Below are 17,700 nucleotides of genomic sequence, written 5' to 3'. Positions count from 1 at the left end.
ATTTTAACATTTTCATTTTAGCAAATACTAAAAACTTCAAAAAGGCAGGATCCAGGCCCTCTCTCTGTCATCAGAGACCCTGGGGGTGGCTTTTCTGTTGTGTTCCAGGGATACTGACTCTTCCTGTATCCCACTTCCCTCATGACAATGGCTCTAGTTTTCCTTCCTGCCCAAGACTCTATGTTGAACTTCCTTTGCTTCTATTTTCAGGGAGATCTCTTATGGGTTTTTTTTGTATTGTTTCCCTTTACCAACAGATCTAAAACCTCTGAATGGGTGCTTATTCTAGCTACCAGCACACAAGCCCTCCAAATTGAGAGTGCAACAATTAAAACAGTCAATAAAATTTATTTGGGAAGTAGTTGATTTCTTCCATTATCTCTACCATTTTACACCATTCTGTCACATTGAACTGAGATATGACTGAAGATGAGCTTAATTGAAAAGAAGGGTATGGCTGACCCTTCTCTTACCCCACTACAGATGTGCCGTCTATAACATATTTTGAAGACTTAAAAAGTGTACAATACTAAATTAACATAGTATACTAGTGGATTTATATTTCTATTATGGAAACAAAGCTATTACTGGTATGCTGTCCCCATCTTTCTTCCTATCTATTTTTATGCTATTCTTAACTCCTTAGAAGCCATACATTCAGATATGCCATAATTATATTAGATTCAATTAAATTCTTTTTAAAAAATAATATATAAAGTATCTTTGCATTAACTTCAAAATTTTTTCCATGACAAACCAGTTTGACATTAAATTTGGTGCAATTATTGCAAAAAAAACCACAAGATAATTTTTATGACTCCTTCATATTGTATCTTGATGTTCTAAGCTGATGTAGATCAAACATCTTGCTTTTCTAATACAGACAGGGAATAAATGACTTGGCTCTGGGAATGTGCTTTTCGTATCTCATATTGATATATAATACATATTGATATGTAATACAGTCATATTAGTACGCCTGAAAACTACTTTCATTCTTTCTACACATAAGCAGCAAGCAGTATGTGCAAAAGTATGAATTCCAGAAACACACACTGTGTTTCTTTACAATGAACAGCCACTTCTAATATTTCATAACAGCATGTATATAGACAATGGTCACAGATATCCATCAACACTGCAGTAACTGAAGATAATGCAGGCTTGAGGGTTAAACCAAAGCTGCCACTCCTCATCAAAGGACTCCGTGGGACCACTGTCTTCTTCCTTCAGGCAAAGAGAACAAAGCAGTTAGGTTATTTGCATCCTTCCATAGCATCTGAAAAGCCCTTCTAAAATCCAACTAAAGATAGTAGAAATTAAACATGAGAGAATGCAGAAATTTTAAAATATCTTCACAGGTTTGCAATCTGTTTGCAATTTTCTAACAAAGACACAATAATTTTATTTCTGTGTTAGACTTAGTTAGAATACAATGTCAAAGTCACAGATATTTTCAACTAAATTGATACTTGAGCTATATTATCAATTAAATACCTACATGTCAATTTTAATAAAAACAAGACTTTAAATTGCTAACAATTTCATGTGTTATAAACATGATGGCTCGTAACCATTTCTTCCTGGCCATAAAGCATCTTAAAGATGCTAGTAACTACATGGTGAAGTGTAGAATAATACATTGGACATACTTCAGGGACATCACAAGCCACAGGTTTCCCAATGCTGTTGCTTGAATGAGCATGGCCCCCACAAACACATGGCTCATGTGTTTGAAAACTTGGTTTCCAGTTGGAGAAACTGTTTGGGAAGGATTAGGAGGTATGTAGAGACAGGCTTTGAGTTTTTATACTCAGTGTTCTCTGCCTTGTTGTATCTCAAGGCATAAGTTCTAAGCTACTGCTACAATGCCATGCCTGCTGACTGCTGCCATGCTTCCCAGCATGGGCTCGCTTCCTCTGGAACTGTGAGCCCCAAATTAAATACTTTCTTTTATAAGTTGCTTCTGCCATGGTGTTTTGTTATAGCAATTGAAAAGTAACTAAGACATTCATTTAGGGAAAATATGTCAGCTAAGACTAGAATCCAACAGCCTACTAGGATTCGATACTGATACTCGCATGCAGATGCCCAGTGTCATAGTTTCAGAGAACAGCTGCCCATTCAAAGGCTGGGAATGGCTCAGTGGTACAGCACTTCTCAAGTATGGTAGTCAATCTCTCAGCACCACAAAATGCAAAGAAAAGCTAATGATTCAATACGCTTTTTGAGAAAGAATAATATTTCTAGAAATTTATAACAAAGACAAAGCCACCTGGCCAATCTTATGTGCAAGAATATTCACCACCACAGTTAAAACCGTAAACACTGACACAACAAAATACATTAGAATTATCCATATGGTATTCCTATCTATAAGTCCATATGCCTGTACACACTTGCAAGTCATGAATGTATACATGGAAGCATATAAGTAGTTTATAAAACAAAGGTTTATAATGTTGGGGTATATAGTTCCAAACTATATTTCAAACAAATAATGCCATGCCACAGACTTTAAAAATATTTCAAATTTACATAATAAATTGGCACACTAACCATATACTGCATGGTGTTATGAAATATATTGTAGGATAGGTAAATCAAGCTGAATTGTAGATGCATTACCTCATACTGTTGTCATTTTGTTGGGAGAACACTTAAAATCTATTATTTCCCTTTTCCAATAATAACATCACTTTAAACTACCGTCACTATGACATTCTCTTGAACACATTCTTAATTTAAACTTTCTAATTTTGGTCAGTATCTTCTGACTCCTCCCATCATATCTATAATATTAAACCTCAGAAATCTGATTTTTCAAGGTTAAAATAAGATATTGTCAAGATACACATTTTAACAACAATAAGCACTAGGATTACAAATTAAAATACATGAAACTGACTGCTAATCAAATCAGTGTACCACATTTCAGAGTTAAGAGGAACTTAATGAACATGCATTCATTTTCTGCAAAAGAAACAATGAAATTGAATCTTTTCCAAAATGTGTTCCTAACAATACTAAAAGCTGGATGGGGAAAAAAAATGTCCCAAAACCCCATGGAGATTCTGGTAACAGAGTTCTTTAACTCAAAATCATCAGGATGTCCTTGCTAACTTGCACTGTAAATGCCTAAAGGGACATTATCTTCAGGTTGGGGACAATCTTCACTGACTTAAGAGATCTCCTCATGGATCAGAGCTTTATAGAACTCATTTGGATAGGTTGGTCTATAGACTTTATCTGAAGTTCATAAAAGAAAAGTTTACTTGAAGAATATCCTAATTTCTAATAAATTTTAATCCCAAATATCAACTAACAAAATATGAACCCGTAATATTCCATCAGCCTGGGATCCAGACCTGGCTTCATGTGATATAACCTCAAGCTTACATGTTCACTGGAACACACTGGTTTCTGAAGCTCCAGGGGCATGACTGACAGGTTCTCAGCAAATGCCTATGAAATTCTAATTTATCATGGTATGTGATATGCCGGTAAATCGGGATGCTTACTTTGCTAAAATTTTCCCATAGAGGACGATAGAAATAATAACTGTCATTTTTTTGGTTTTGTTTTTGTTAAAATTTTCATTATCTGTGTCGTTCCAACAAATGATACCTTCTAGGTCCCGGGACATAGTTCACTTGATAAAGAGCTTATATTGCAAGCATGAGGTTTATGACTTTGATTCCCAGAACCCAGTAAAAATCTCTAGTTTGGTAGTGTGCACTTATCAACCAGCACTGGGGTGGCAGAGACAGGTGATCCCTTGGGTTCATCGGCCAGTCAGACTCACATAATCAATGAGTCCGTTGCAGGCAGTGAGACCCATTCTTAATAAGGAACTCAGCAACTAAGAGGCACTCTGTGCTTATCTCTGGCACCCTCTGAGGCCTGAGCTCACAATTCCTGCCTCCCATGGTTTATGAGAATGGAATCCTGCCTGGGAACAATTTGTTGAACATACTGCCCCCCCCCCTGGGCTGGAAGCCCACCTACCAGTAATCATGACTGGTGCTTTAAAAACATCTCACCTGATGTTCTGTGCATCAAAATAAATGTGAAACACAGCTCATTATCTTCCAACATGGTAGCAGATATTTGAAATTTTCTGTATTTCAGAGAGAGTTCTAACAGGATGAAACTATGATAGGTCTCATCGGGGCCATTTCAAAAGTGCCCACCATGCTACCTGACCCAAAGCAAATGCTCCAAAAAAGGGTGGACATATTGCACTATCATGCACATGCATAAAAAGTATGACGAAAACAACAGCAGCAGGTGTTCCTATTTAACCTTTTTACTTGTAACAAAATTATATTTAGGCCCTTTAAACAAATAAGTAAAACTGCTATGAAGTTTGTCCTCGGTCTCACACGTCAGCAACTTTCTAATCAGTTCATTCCATAGAAAAATTTTATGAACATCCCAGATCATGAGCCTCTAAGTTCACCATCCAATTTGCTTAAGTATTACCTTTTGACTTTCCCCATGGCAAGGGAAGATCTGAAGGTCTTTCCTCTAGTCAGTCTCCCCCTAGCCCCTGATCAAAAAAAGGCACACCACCTGAAACAGGTTCATAAATCCTTACCACATCCCACCGTGCAAATATATTTATGTGGGACCGGGATGGGCAGCCTATTGTGGTTGAATGAGGCTTGCCCCAGCAACCCAGCAGAAAACTCTATAAGGGATGGAACACTGAGCCATGTTCCCAGAGACAGGTGCCTGAAACCACAGAGCCCCCAAACTCCCTAATTCTGTGACTGTAAGTCACATAGACAATGTCCCAAGCTTCTGGCATTCTGACTAGACTCCATCTCCACAGTTACCTAACTATAGCCACGTATGCTTCTCCCCACTTATCTGATAACCCAGCCCACTATAAAAAGGACTTCTTGCACACACCCCCCTCTTTAAGCTCTCACTTTTCTTACTTTCCTCTCTAGCTCTCTTCCCCTCCCCCCAAGTGACCATGGGCAGCCTCTCTCCCTCTTTCTACCTTCTCTCTTTCTCCCTGCCTTTCTACAATAAAGCTCTAAAACCACAGACTGTCTCTGCTCATCAAGGCCTGCTGTGCTTGAACGATGGGATAGGCTTTCTCCTAATGAGTCAAGTCTAACCTCCAGCCAGAAGGCCGAGCTCCAGCCACGGACCAGACCAAGGACTCTCGCCCAAGTGGGAACCACCCAGCACCGCCCCTCTCCCCCTGTCCTTTCCTCCCTTTGGCCCTGGGGCTGACCAAGCCGCCCCCCCCCCCCCAATTCTGTTCTCAGCTCTTTCGAGGTGTCCAGCGGTGTCTGGGATGCCCGAGACTGAGAACCTGATACCTAGGACTGCCCCCTTGTCCACCCTCCAAGCGAGCTGGAATGCAATGGCTTCACCCAGGCAGACACTCACCTAGGGAAAGTCTCCGCATCTGCCTGCCCAGAGCACCAGAACTCTGGCGGGCAGGTTTTCTCTCAATCCCTTTATTCCCCTACACCCTCTGCCCTGCATATTTATACTAATATCTTGGTTGAATCGATTATTTTTAGTATAGTAATGATAAATATCATTCAGAATGAAACTGTGTTTCGTTATATTTTTTTGCCCTGCATGTTGCTTTCTCTAAGTTGAATAATCATCTTGGATATTTATAATTAGCTGAGTTCAATGCTACCTGCCAATTGTCCTACTTGCTTCAAGAGGTTAAAGCATATCTTGTGGCTGAGAGGCTGAATACAGCTTTAATCCCAGTACTTGTGAGGCAGATAGAGGTAGGTCTCCTCAGTCCAAAGGCCTGCCAGGCTTCACAGTGAGCCGGTCTCTGCATTTGCATCTCTGTGGAACCTTCTTCCAGAAGCTCATATACAACTCATTCACATTTGTACTGACTGATTTCTGTCTCTGATCTCACGCCACTGCAATCCTGGGCATGCGCCTTGTTGGTCAGCTGGACAGCTGCACCAGACACTGCACCAGAGCCTAGGTGGAGAGGAAGAAACTAGAAGTGCTGAGTTCTCGGGAACTCGCTCCTACACCCTGGTTTAGTGAGGCAGCCAAGTTCCCTATCATCAGTTCTTGACCACTCTCTCCACAAGGTAAGGCATCTGCCAGGCCTTTGAAAGGGATTTTAAGGTATAACTGCTTCTTAAACGGTATTCAACCAACACAGCTACCCCTAGCTTCTTTCTCCTCCAATGTCCAGAGGCATCTGAGGCAAATTCGCAGGCCTCTGAGCCCACCACTAAAACCTCTGTTACCTCCATCACCACGCCCCATCACCACCGCACCACGTGCTTCCAGCCTCTAGGGTGCTGCAGCCTGTGTCTTTCCTCTTGCTTTCTCATCCTTGCAAGTTTGTATACTTAAAGAAATTCACTTTTCTGTTATTTTAATGCGATTTGTGGTTTTAAAAAATGCCAGTGCTCAATCAGTGATCATTATTTGTGACAAACATTCCCATTGATGCATTCTGTGTATTTTCTAAATTATTTCTGATACCGTATCATCGGGGCAACAGAACATGAATCTGTTTGGTAAAAGAATCTAAAGAAATGACAAATAAACAGAGGTAATCAGGCTTGCATTTTCTGCTTTGGGATGTCTTCCAACTCTCCTCTTGTCTAAATATAAACAAAAAAAACCTAAAATGTAGAGAGAATTTTCTGTTCTTCAATGATTATTATTCACAATAATGACCTTGAAGTATGACCGCATCCTAAAGTCTGTTAAATCATCAATTCTTTCAATATAATTACAACAGATGTTATCTTTCACATGCCTGTTTTGAAGTTTAATTTGTCTTTTACTAAGACACCCCAGGGAATGAAGAGAATTCAGATCCCTTTAGGGAATTCCCTGAAAAGCTATGAACAATACAATTGCATGTGTGTACTTCCTGACCCTCAGAGGCTGCTGAAGGTCAGAGGCTGAGTTCAGGGACAAGAAGTCTGACTCAGCTAACTGACTACCTACAAAATTATCCCTATTAAGAACAACAATTCAAAATCAAATCTCCAAGATGGGAAGTGTTTGGAAATGGTGGCATGGGGGTTGTAATGGCCAGCAGCTAAAAGCACCTGCTCTTGAGAGGACCTAGAACATGGCAGATCAGAAAAGTCAGTTCAGGGCATCCAAATGCCTCCTCTGACACCAAGAGTACCCTCCTAGTACACACATATACATGAACACCAGTCACACACATAGTACAAAACATACATGAGCACCAGATACATAACATAGCACACACATATGCATGAGCACCAGGCACACACATAGTGCACACACATACATGAGCACAAGGCACACACATAATACATACACGTATGAGTAGGCAAAACACTTCCACACACAAAATAAATAAATCTAAAAAATGTTTTAACTTAAAAATCTAAAAAGAAATAGTGATGTGCTAAGAACAAGAACCCTTTCTAAGTGGCCGTTTTCCCTCGCACTAGGCACACATCTTTGAGTGGATTGTACAAGTTCATTCAATGTGAACTTAGCTGCACCCACCTGCCTCAGCTTTAGCCTAAAACCTACCTCAGAGAGCTCAAAGCGGTAGTGCATAAAAGAAAAAGACTGAAACTCAATGCGTATCTATTATAAGCAATGGCAACTAGCCATCCGACTTTCCCAGAGCCACTTATTTACAAAAAGGAAAACAAAGAAATGTCAAAGAGGAGAAAGGAGTGGCAAACTTTTTGAATACTCTAAGGAATGATACTGGAAAACTAGCCTCTGCGTTCAGAGATCCAAGTGCATCAGAAATAAGGACAGCAGACACCACAGCAAATGAGTTAACATTCTATAGAGTACCCATTGGTGCAACTGAGGAAGAATGATTCAAACTAGAAACACATAAAATTACATAAAATTACCACAATTGACAACTTAGATAGATAGATAGATAGATAGATAGATGATAGATAGATAGATAGATAGATAGATAGATAGATAGATAGAAGCAGCTGAACGTTATTAGGCACTAAATGAAAGGATCATTAGAACATCGGAGACAACCCAACAAATTATGTTTCCACAAAACATTAATCAATATGAAAACAAAATGGACAAAGACAGTTAACATGGAGTGTACCGAGCATCATGGTACAGTGAGAGCTGCTTCAGGAATGCTAATCCACTTAACGTGGCCTTATAAGCTCACAAACAGCTTGGTCCTTAGCCCTTAGTACTCAAACAGCTCGAGGAACTTAAACCACTTGATGTCTCCACTTCATTTATAAAGGCTAAATGACTACTGATAATTTGCCCAAGTTTGGGAGACAGTAGAGTGGCTTGTTCACCACCATTGCGTTCACTGACCAGACACACCCCTGTTGGTTCTGCCCAAATATACCACTAAAGTATCCACAATGAATAACAAAATATATAAAACATAGCCTTAAAATATCCATAACATAAAAACTATAGTGATTGTACTCAACAAATATCTACCCTTTGGTCCTCAATATTACAAAGAATTAAACTCCTATAAGTGATATGTCATACAAGTCCCACACTCTGATAGTTTTCTTCCTTCCGTTTCTCATATTTTGTTACTCTCTTTTGTTGCTTCTAGTCTTATAATAAAATGATTCTATAGTATAACTGGAAATTTTAAAGATCTGAGAACAACTAGACAGACTAGAAAGAGATCTCCTGTACACTGATGCCACAAGCTCTACTGTTGGTGCTTATGACTAGACAGAAAAACAGAACAGTAAGTACCACACCTACTCCAGTAGTGACTTCGTGTGACAGGCCCAAACGCTTGGACCCAGTCCCGAGGAGAAAAGTTTTAGTCTCCTGGAACTGTGGCATCCTATAAAAGAATGTTCCAAATCTGCCCTTGCTTTAGTCGGTGAATGGATCTGTGTGCTCTTCTTCAATGTTGTTTTATTATAAGTGCCTCTAAGGATTGATTTCGATTAGATTAGCCTCCACCAATGTTCCAATGTCCTAGGCAGTCCTTGAGCTGACCCTGGGCTTGGAATTCAGTAAGAATGTTACCTATTCAGTAACATTCAGAATTACCTCTAGTATTGTAAGAGACATAGTGAAAGAAATCAAGCATTACAATTCACTAGAATAAGGGCCGGGCATGGTGGTGCATGCCTTTAATCCCAGCACTTGGGAGGCAGAGGCAGGTGAATTTCTGAGTTAGAGGCCAGCCTGGTCTACAAAGTGAGTTCCAGGACAGCCAGGGTTATACAGAGAAACCCTGACTCGTAAAACAAAACAAAACAAAACAAAACCAAACAAACAAAAAACCAATTCACTAGAATAGAGCTAGTAATCTCAGGGTCTACATAATACTTAGAACAATAGATAGCTGAGTCACTCTGATACACAGGAATTTACAATGGCCTAGGGGGAAGGTGGACTATACAATAGACTAGAATAGGAACTATGGCAAGGGAATGAAGCCCTTGCCCCTGACTTCTAAGATTTAGCTGACCTTAGGTGGGGCTGGTTTTGATCCCAGTTGTTAACAATGATTTTATCCCAGTTGGTTCCTGTTAGCTTTTAGTATGCATTCTTCTGTTTTGTTGTAAAAGTAATTTTGCATCAGATAACTTCAGTGTACCTCGGATGGCCTTAATGTATCACTTAACTTCTTTGTTTTCTGTAATATATAAGACTGATGCTCATTTTGACAAATTACATTCAGATACCACACTCCCTTGTGTCCATATCTGTTTGTCAACCTTTCCGACTCCTGCCCACCTATACTGGGACCCTGATTTCTCCCGCGGATTGAGGGGGGCCGACTGAGGCCAGTCTGCAGCAAGTAAGGGGTGGGGGGAGAGCCAAGGACCACAGGACTGTAACTCGAGCATCACCTGTGTGCACACTGGCTACAATGAGAACTTCCTGAGGACTCTGTGCTGGTAAAAGTGAAGAGGACAGCAGCTGAACGTGTGACCAGTTGGGACACGAATTGACACAACTCTTGGGGACAGTGAGTTTTCTGAGTTAAAATAGAACTCTGGTAATTCATTAACACAATTAGTCACTAGGCCCCAGTATAGTTGATTATAGGACAACACTGGAAGTTACCCAGGTGTAAATACATTTTAGAACGTGCTTAAAAGTTACACACTGGAGAAGGAGGGAGGGCTTAGTAGCACTTGCTACTCTCCCAAGCATGCAGATTCACTTCCAAGTATCCGAAGAGCAGTTCACAAACATTCCTGACTCCAGTTCCAAGGGAATCCAACGATGCACGTGATACACTCACATACATACAGCTGACACACTCACACACATAAAATTAAATGAATAAACCTTTAAAAATAAAAAACCCTACACTTAATAAACACTTCATGTATGACATATAGTGATTCAATGAGAAAAAGACATATCAAACCAGTAGACAAGTAACATACACAGAATGATTCCATATGGAACATTACATGTCGCAGTCACAGCAAGCACATGCTACCTCACATACATGGCCTCTGGCCATGCCAGGATACCTGGAGCTGTGATGATGGCTGTTACTGGCAGTAGAGTTCCAGAGATGTGTGCCATCAAATGCTGTGGTTTCTTGAATTTTTAACCATGTATGTCTATCAATTGTACTTGGAGTCATGGAAACAAAGGCAAAGAAATATCTCAGTGGTTAGTTTGCCATAGCATAGACTAGAGAGGGAAAGGAGATAATCCAAGGGAGGGAGGCAGACTAGATGACAAAACCTCATTCTATAAAATATTCAGAGTGGGCATATGTGACTTAGTGAGCCCACAGAGGAATTAGCAGCTTGTCCCACCAAGTGAAATCATACATCCTCCCCACCCACTCAGATAATCTCTTTTCCAGGGAATTATCTAAAAGGGGGAGAGGGCAGAGATCCATAGATGCCAGTTTAATAGCTCACTGTCAGGAGTTAACCCCATGGGGAACTGAATGGCTGGACTAGTTGTGACCTTAAGCAAGCTACACATCACTTCTCTGCCTCAGTTTCTTTATCTCTAAAATAAAGGTAAGAAGTACATATCTCATAGAGAGCTGGAACCATCACCTGAGATACCGTACAGTATAGCGTCTGGAGCCACCCCTCGAGAGCACTGGTGTCGATTATCCGCTCTGTAGGACAATTCTTACTAATAACCGCCACCGCATTCTGCACTGAAGCTACGGAACACTCAATTTAGCTTTTAAAATTATTCAGAAGGAAACCTATGTGGTATAGTGTGACAGTCTCTCAGTCTCAATTAGCACTACACTAATTAACAAAGCCATTTGATACAGGACAGTGAGTCACGTTTCTCTTCCTCCTCCTCACTCCCTGGTGTGCTGTGAGGCTGACCGAGTGTCTAATTACTTCTTTGAAATTGAAAGCACATATACTTCATTTTTCACTAGTTCAAGCTTAATTCTTTTAGTCCAAAAATCAAAGTCAACGAAATTAAGTTGAATGGGAATTTGGGCAGCTATTATGAGAAAGGGTTTGCTTGCACTGTGTCCCATTATAAGTAAGGGTGGGTTTCTGCCTTCTTATGTAAATATTTCAGGTACCAAAATGTTCCACAAATGAATAATTGTGATGTTAGCAACATTTTTTTCTTATTTCTTTTCTTTAGCATTACAGTGATTTTTTTTTACTGTGATCCATGAATTATAATCACTCTTCTGTAAAAAAAAAAAGATATTTTTAAAAATGACATTAATGAAGCATTGCTGCCCTCTTGAAAACTCAGAATGAACTTGTAGGCCCGTGAAAAGCTCACTGTTGTTTTCCTGAAGCACACGGTGGAGGAATCACATGAGAGTGGAGGACCATGCAGATCTGAGAGTACTGAAAGTACAACTATCAATGTTCATCAGAAATATATATTAGCTGAGAATATGAGGAGCACCATGAAAAGGAAGGCATCCCAGCACAGAACAGTAGGCACAGCACTTGATTAAGGTACCCTTTATCACATCACTTCACACCAGTGATGTGAAGGCCGAAGGAAGTAGTCCCAGAGAACAAAGCTTTCATTTTTCTTTCTATATATGGGGAGTAGCCATTTGGATTTATTTAGTTAAGGACATCCTCAGGCAAAAGACTAAAGAATGTCTTGAGATCCAATTCAGTACCACACTCCTTAAAGCTTCTGAAAGTATTGTATTTTCCATAGGCAAGCACTGAAGACCTTAAGTTCCTATTGAAGCACATCACAGAATGAACGATGGGAACTCAGAGGGATGAGAGCACAGACCACTCGCAGGGGTTGGCTGAATAAGCCCAGGAGTGGAAAATAAAGTCATCTGAAGTGGTCACTGCTTTACTATTTCAGCATTTCTCAGCCACAGACATCTCTATATAATCTAAATAAATATTTCAGATCCTGTCAAAAGTACTGCGCATAGATTGTTGAAAGTCTGTTATGGAAACAATTAACTTGGATGTTTAAGTAAAATTAAAATAGTCACAGAAGTAAACAGACCTCTATGTATTTACCATGTAAACAAAGATAACAACAACAGAAACCTCTAAAATTTACAGTTAAAAGTAATCATTTGTTCTGGTCATATTTCCACTAAAACATTTTAAATAGTCAGCCTCTTGGCCTTGGGAGGGTCATGTCAGCATCCACTGTCCTCTTACAAGATTTCTTCTATGTATACTTGAACGGTCTAAATGTTTGTGTCCTCCCAATTCTTATAGGGTTGGTATTAGGAAGTAGACTCTACAAGGGGAGGTTAGGTCATACAGGCAGAGGCCACATGACTGGGGTTGGTACATTTATGAAAGGGACTCCACAAACCTAAGCAGTCCCTTCCTCGTGGTTCTGCATCCAGGAAAATGAACTGTCCCAGACACAGGCTTCTGTCACCTTATCCTGAGGTTGGCTACACATCTCCAAATCTACCCCACTCCTGATTTCATCAGAGGCCCAATTAGAGGCATTTGCTAAGCCTTTTCCCCTCTAGGTGCCTGTTCTTGTCTTGCTAATGCAATAACATTTCTCTTCTACCCTGAGACTTCAGGCTCTCAACCTTGCCCATAGCCTTGATTCGGCTGAGCTATCCTGCCAGTCCTGAGACTTCAGGTTTCTCAAGTGCTTCCTGCATGTAAGCAGTATGCTATATAGTATTAGAAACTGGAGCACTGGTGGGATAGGGGTTAGTGCCCTTAACCTGGGCCTTAATCTGTACATAAATGAGATTTTTTTAAAAAAAAATGTACTGACAAAGTAAATCCAATCACTCTGACCTGTTTCTCTACTTCCTCAGTAATGGCTAATACAAGGCGACATAGTATTGGCTAATGCACACAAATTTTCCAAAGCTCATTTCAAAAGATTCCATAGTTAACAGTTAGAACACTAAAGCCACATTTTAATGTTACCTTTAATTATGGGCTGCAAAAAAAGACAAGAAACCATCCCCACCAATGGCAGACATCATCAGTCAGTCCCAATACTCTTTCCCACTGTGCTCATAGAGCAATTCAAAAGTCTTTACCACTCTCCAGACAGCTACTTCTGACTGACTGGAGCTGGTGAATGAGTTTGGGCGCTATTATCTGTGTCTTTCCCTAGCAGGTTTATGTAGGATACATACACCAGTTTTACATAATCTGATGCTGTCTTTGCAGGTAGCGATGACAGATATGGAGATGCTATACAGCTCTGGAAGCTATTAGAAGGAAAATATGCAGAGACTGGTGACATATTGGAACTATGGGGCTAGGTGAGGAAGCCAGGGTCCCACATGGTCCGCCTTTGAGCACAAGCCAGCAGAGAGCCAGGTCTGTATGAAAGAATACAATCAGAGTCCATGAAGCTGTTAGCACACTTAAATGAAAAGAAGACACCCTGCATCTGCCCTTCCTCTCCTAGAGACAGGAGGAAACAGAGGGTCCCAGGTCCCTATGTGGGCTAGTTGTGCTGATCCTCACCACCGGAGGTCTAGAACCACAAAGAATGCTTTGCATTCCCTCACACTTACTGGTCAGCAACCTGCTGCCACTCCCAGGTTAAAAGTGTGCAGAGGTGTATCCTTATATCAGACTGTCTTGGACCTTAACATAGTAAATGCTCTTAGAAGTCTTACATAGAGAAAACCAAGCTAACATAATACTTTACAGGTGGACTTAATTCCAGCACATAGGAATTCACACTTTAGTAGAGAATAACACTTACTCCTAGCCACATTATTAGAAGACCAAAGTAACTACAAGCTAAATGAACGTGGAAATAATAAACTCCAGTAAATAGAGAAAGGCTGGTAATGCCAAGGTAACTTGGGAAAGAATTCATGGCCCTTCAAATAGAAACTGTATTTAAATAGTTAGAAGCCAGTAGAATACTCAGGACTTCCCAATGGTGTGTTCCTGGGGTGTGGGCTGAGGGGTGATCCTAAGAGGAAGAACAGCTTAGTAATTCAATTCCTATAGTCATCAGCTTACTCAGGGGCAGGCTAAGTTGTAAATAGCCCACCTGACTTTCTAGGACATTCTCTGTTTTTGTTTTGTTTTGTTTTTTAACTAAGAAAATTGTTAAGCAAATTACTAATCCTAACTTGATTATATTTTCCTTTTAGTACTTTTGATCAGAATGAAATGCTAGTGTGGGAGTCACTCTCTATATAGTTATGCTTCCACAGTATCCAGTGCTCAGACTCACGCAGTAGCCAAGAGAAAATATCCTCTTAAAATCCTGGTCAAGAAGTCCTCATTCTTAATAGCTGAGAAGTATTCCATTGTGTAAATGAAGCACATTTTCTGTATCCATTCTTCTGTTGTGGAACATCTAAGTTGTTTCAATCTTCTGGCTATCACAAATAAGGCTGATATGAACATAGTGGAACACATGCCCCTTTGACATGATGGGGAATCTTTTGGGTATATGCCCAAAAGTGGTTTAGCTGGGTCTTCAGGTAGATTTATTTCCAATTTTCTGAGGAACCTCTAGATTGATTTCCAGAGTGTTTGTACCAATTTGCAATCACACCAGCAAAGGAGGAGTGCTCCTCTTTTTCCACATCCTCTCCAACATGTGTTGTCACCTGAGGTTTTGATCTTAGCCATTCTGACTGGTATAAGGGGGGAATCTCAGGGTCATTTTGGTTTGCATTTCTCTTATCACTAAGAACTTGGAACATTTCTTTAGTTTTTTCTCAGTCATTCGAGATTCCTCAGTTGTGAATTCTCAGTTTAGTTCTATACCCCATTTTTTGATTGGGTTGTTTGGTTTTTCAGTGATTAACTTTTTTTTTTTTTTGGTTTTTTGAAGCAGGGTTTCTCTGTATAGCCCTGGCTGTCCTGGAACTCACTTTGTAGACCAGGGTGGCCTCAAACTCAGAAATCTGCCTGCCTCTGCCTCCCGAGTGCTGGGATTAAAGGTGTGCACTACCACACCCGGCCAGTGATTAACTTCTTAACTTCAAATATTTTGGATATTAGCCCTCTATTGGATGTGGGGTTAGTGAAGATCCTGAGTTTTGCAGGCAAATGGGTGGAACTAGAAAATATCATTCTGAGTAAGGTAACTCAGACCCAAAAGGACATGGATGGTATGCTGTGGCCTCCCTTCCCCCAGCCTGGAACCTGCTTGCTCAAGGGTGGAGCTACGTGCTCATTCGTCCTGCCACGCCCACTGCTGGAACCTGCCTTTGCTGCCTGGAGGCACACACGTGTTCGTCCTGCTACTGGACCCTGAGTTACTTGGCGGGAAGTTGGGTTCCCTCCCCCTTCCTTTATAACTGAGTGTCTGGAATTAGTAAAATTGAGCTTTGATCAGGATTTGTCTTAGCTCCATTCTTTCTTCCGCCCCGTCTAGATTCCTCTCTTTTCAGCGAACTGCCATTCTCAGTTGAACCATTCATGTTGTGGACTGCGGGCAGGCCGCAACAGTATGCTAATAAGTAGATATTAGCAAAAAAAAAAAAAAAACCCATACAGAATACACAAGATACAGTCCACAGCATCAAAAGGCTCAACAAGCTGAAGTGCCCAAGTGAGGATGTCTCAGTCCCACTTGGGAGAGAGAAGAAAGCAACCACAAGTGGGGAGAGAGGGAGGGACCTGAGAGGGAATGTGAACTGGATGAGGGGCAGTTGGGAGTAGAGGGGAACATGATCTGGTATTGGGTGAGGGAAAAGGACTGAAGCCCTGAGGGCCAGCAGAAATAATGGCAACAGCCAACCTCAGGAAATAGGAGGTTGTGAGAACTGTCCAGAATGTACCAGAGAACTAGTTGGTAAGAGACTCTCAAGACTCATAGGGAGAGACCATAGATGAAATGCCTGACAGTGGAGAGAGAAAATTTATAGAGCCCACCTCCAACAGGAAGACAGGGCATCAAGTGAGGGATGAGGTTGCCATCCCACAGTCATGCCTCTGACTCATAATTATTCCTGTCTGAAAGAATTACAGGTATGGAAATGGAAAGGAACCTGAGGAAAAGAAGGTCCAGCAACAGGCCCAAAGTGGGATCCAGCTCAAGGGGAGGTCCCAAGGCCTGACACTATTACTGAGGCTATGGAATGTTCACGAAAATGGATCTCTTGATGACTGTCCTCTGAAAGACCCAACAAGCAGCTTAAAAAGTCAGATGTAGATATTTGCACCCAACCAATGGATAGAAGCAGCTGACCCCTGTTGTTGAATTAGGGAAGGCTGAAAGAAGCTGAGGAGAAGGGCAATTCTGTAGGAGGACCAGCAGTCTTAATTAATTTGGACCCCTGAGATCTTTCAAACACTGGACCACCAAACAAACAGCATATATCAGCTGATATGGGGCTCCTAACACATACAGTAGAGGACTTCCGGGTCTGTGTTCATTCAGAGATGATGCGCCTAACTCTCAAGAGACTGGAGGCCCCAGGGAGTTTAGAGGCCAGGTGGGATGGGGGGTGGTGGCATCCACCTGGAGATGGGGTGGGGTGGGGAGGAGGTGTGGGATGTGGAGCAGTTGGACGGTGGATGTTGAGGGGCGGGAAATGGACTATGGCGTGTAAAAAATGAATTACAAATAAAATTAAATTAAAAAATCCTGGTCAAGGAGCATGTTATTTCTGAAGGATTTTGCACTCATTTCTAGCACTTTTGGCAATTTCCCCAAATTCTATTTTAGCTTTCAACTTTTCTAGCTGGAGACTTACTACAAAACCCTGTTAGCTTGAGCCTCTGCTGACTTCCCTCCTGCCTCTTCTCGCCTGTGCCATGACACAGTTAGTTAGTCAAGAGAGAAAGAAGAACATTCATCACACAAGCCCAGAAGTCAAAGGCACTCAAGGGCTCTGCTGGAACATGTCCTGGTGCAGCCAGGTTGCCATCGACATCAACAGGAAGGAACTGGGAAGACTCTAGTCCACAGTGCTACAAAAGCCTACTCTAAGCTCTGATCTTCTGATCTACAGGACAAGTCTGCTTTACAGCTCCGAGAAGTAAATTCTCTCCTTGGCTGATATATGTCTTCTTTGTGCCTATTTATATCCATTTCTATGTCAACATGTATCTTCTGAGCATAGGGCAATAGACAAACAGAACATATTTAGGCCACATAAATTGGCCACAGTCATGCGGAATTTCTTTGGAAAATGTTCCTTGATGTTAAATATCATGAAATTGATTGTATTTCAGGGATCAGAATATACAAATGCTCGATAAACACAGTTTTTAGCTGCAAAATCTTTTCTTTTCTTCTTATCAAAGGGCTTTTTAAATTATCAGGTGAGAAAAAAATTAAATTGCTTCAGAATTC

At 41.0% G+C, this 17,700-nt stretch overlaps 1 protein-coding gene across 1 annotated transcript in view; it reads right to left on the bottom strand.

Annotated features, from left to right (window-relative positions):
• Positions 1–328: 328 nt before the first annotated feature.
• Positions 329–17,700, bottom strand: part of Ca8 (carbonic anhydrase 8 (inactive)) — a 91,621-nt gene continuing 74,249 nt past the window's right edge. Inside the window, exon 9 of the mRNA XM_021159978.2 lies at positions 329–1,227. The gene's annotated coding sequence lies outside the window, so the exon portion shown is untranslated. The remainder of the gene's footprint in view (positions 1,228–17,700) is intronic.

Source organism: Mus caroli, unplaced genomic scaffold (genome assembly GCF_978045245.1).
Source record: "Mus caroli unplaced genomic scaffold, Mus_caroli_1 scaffold_6, whole genome shotgun sequence".
Lineage (NCBI taxonomy): Eukaryota > Metazoa > Chordata > Mammalia > Rodentia > Muridae > Mus > Mus caroli.
This window is presented reverse-complemented; position numbering and strand designations above follow the sequence as displayed.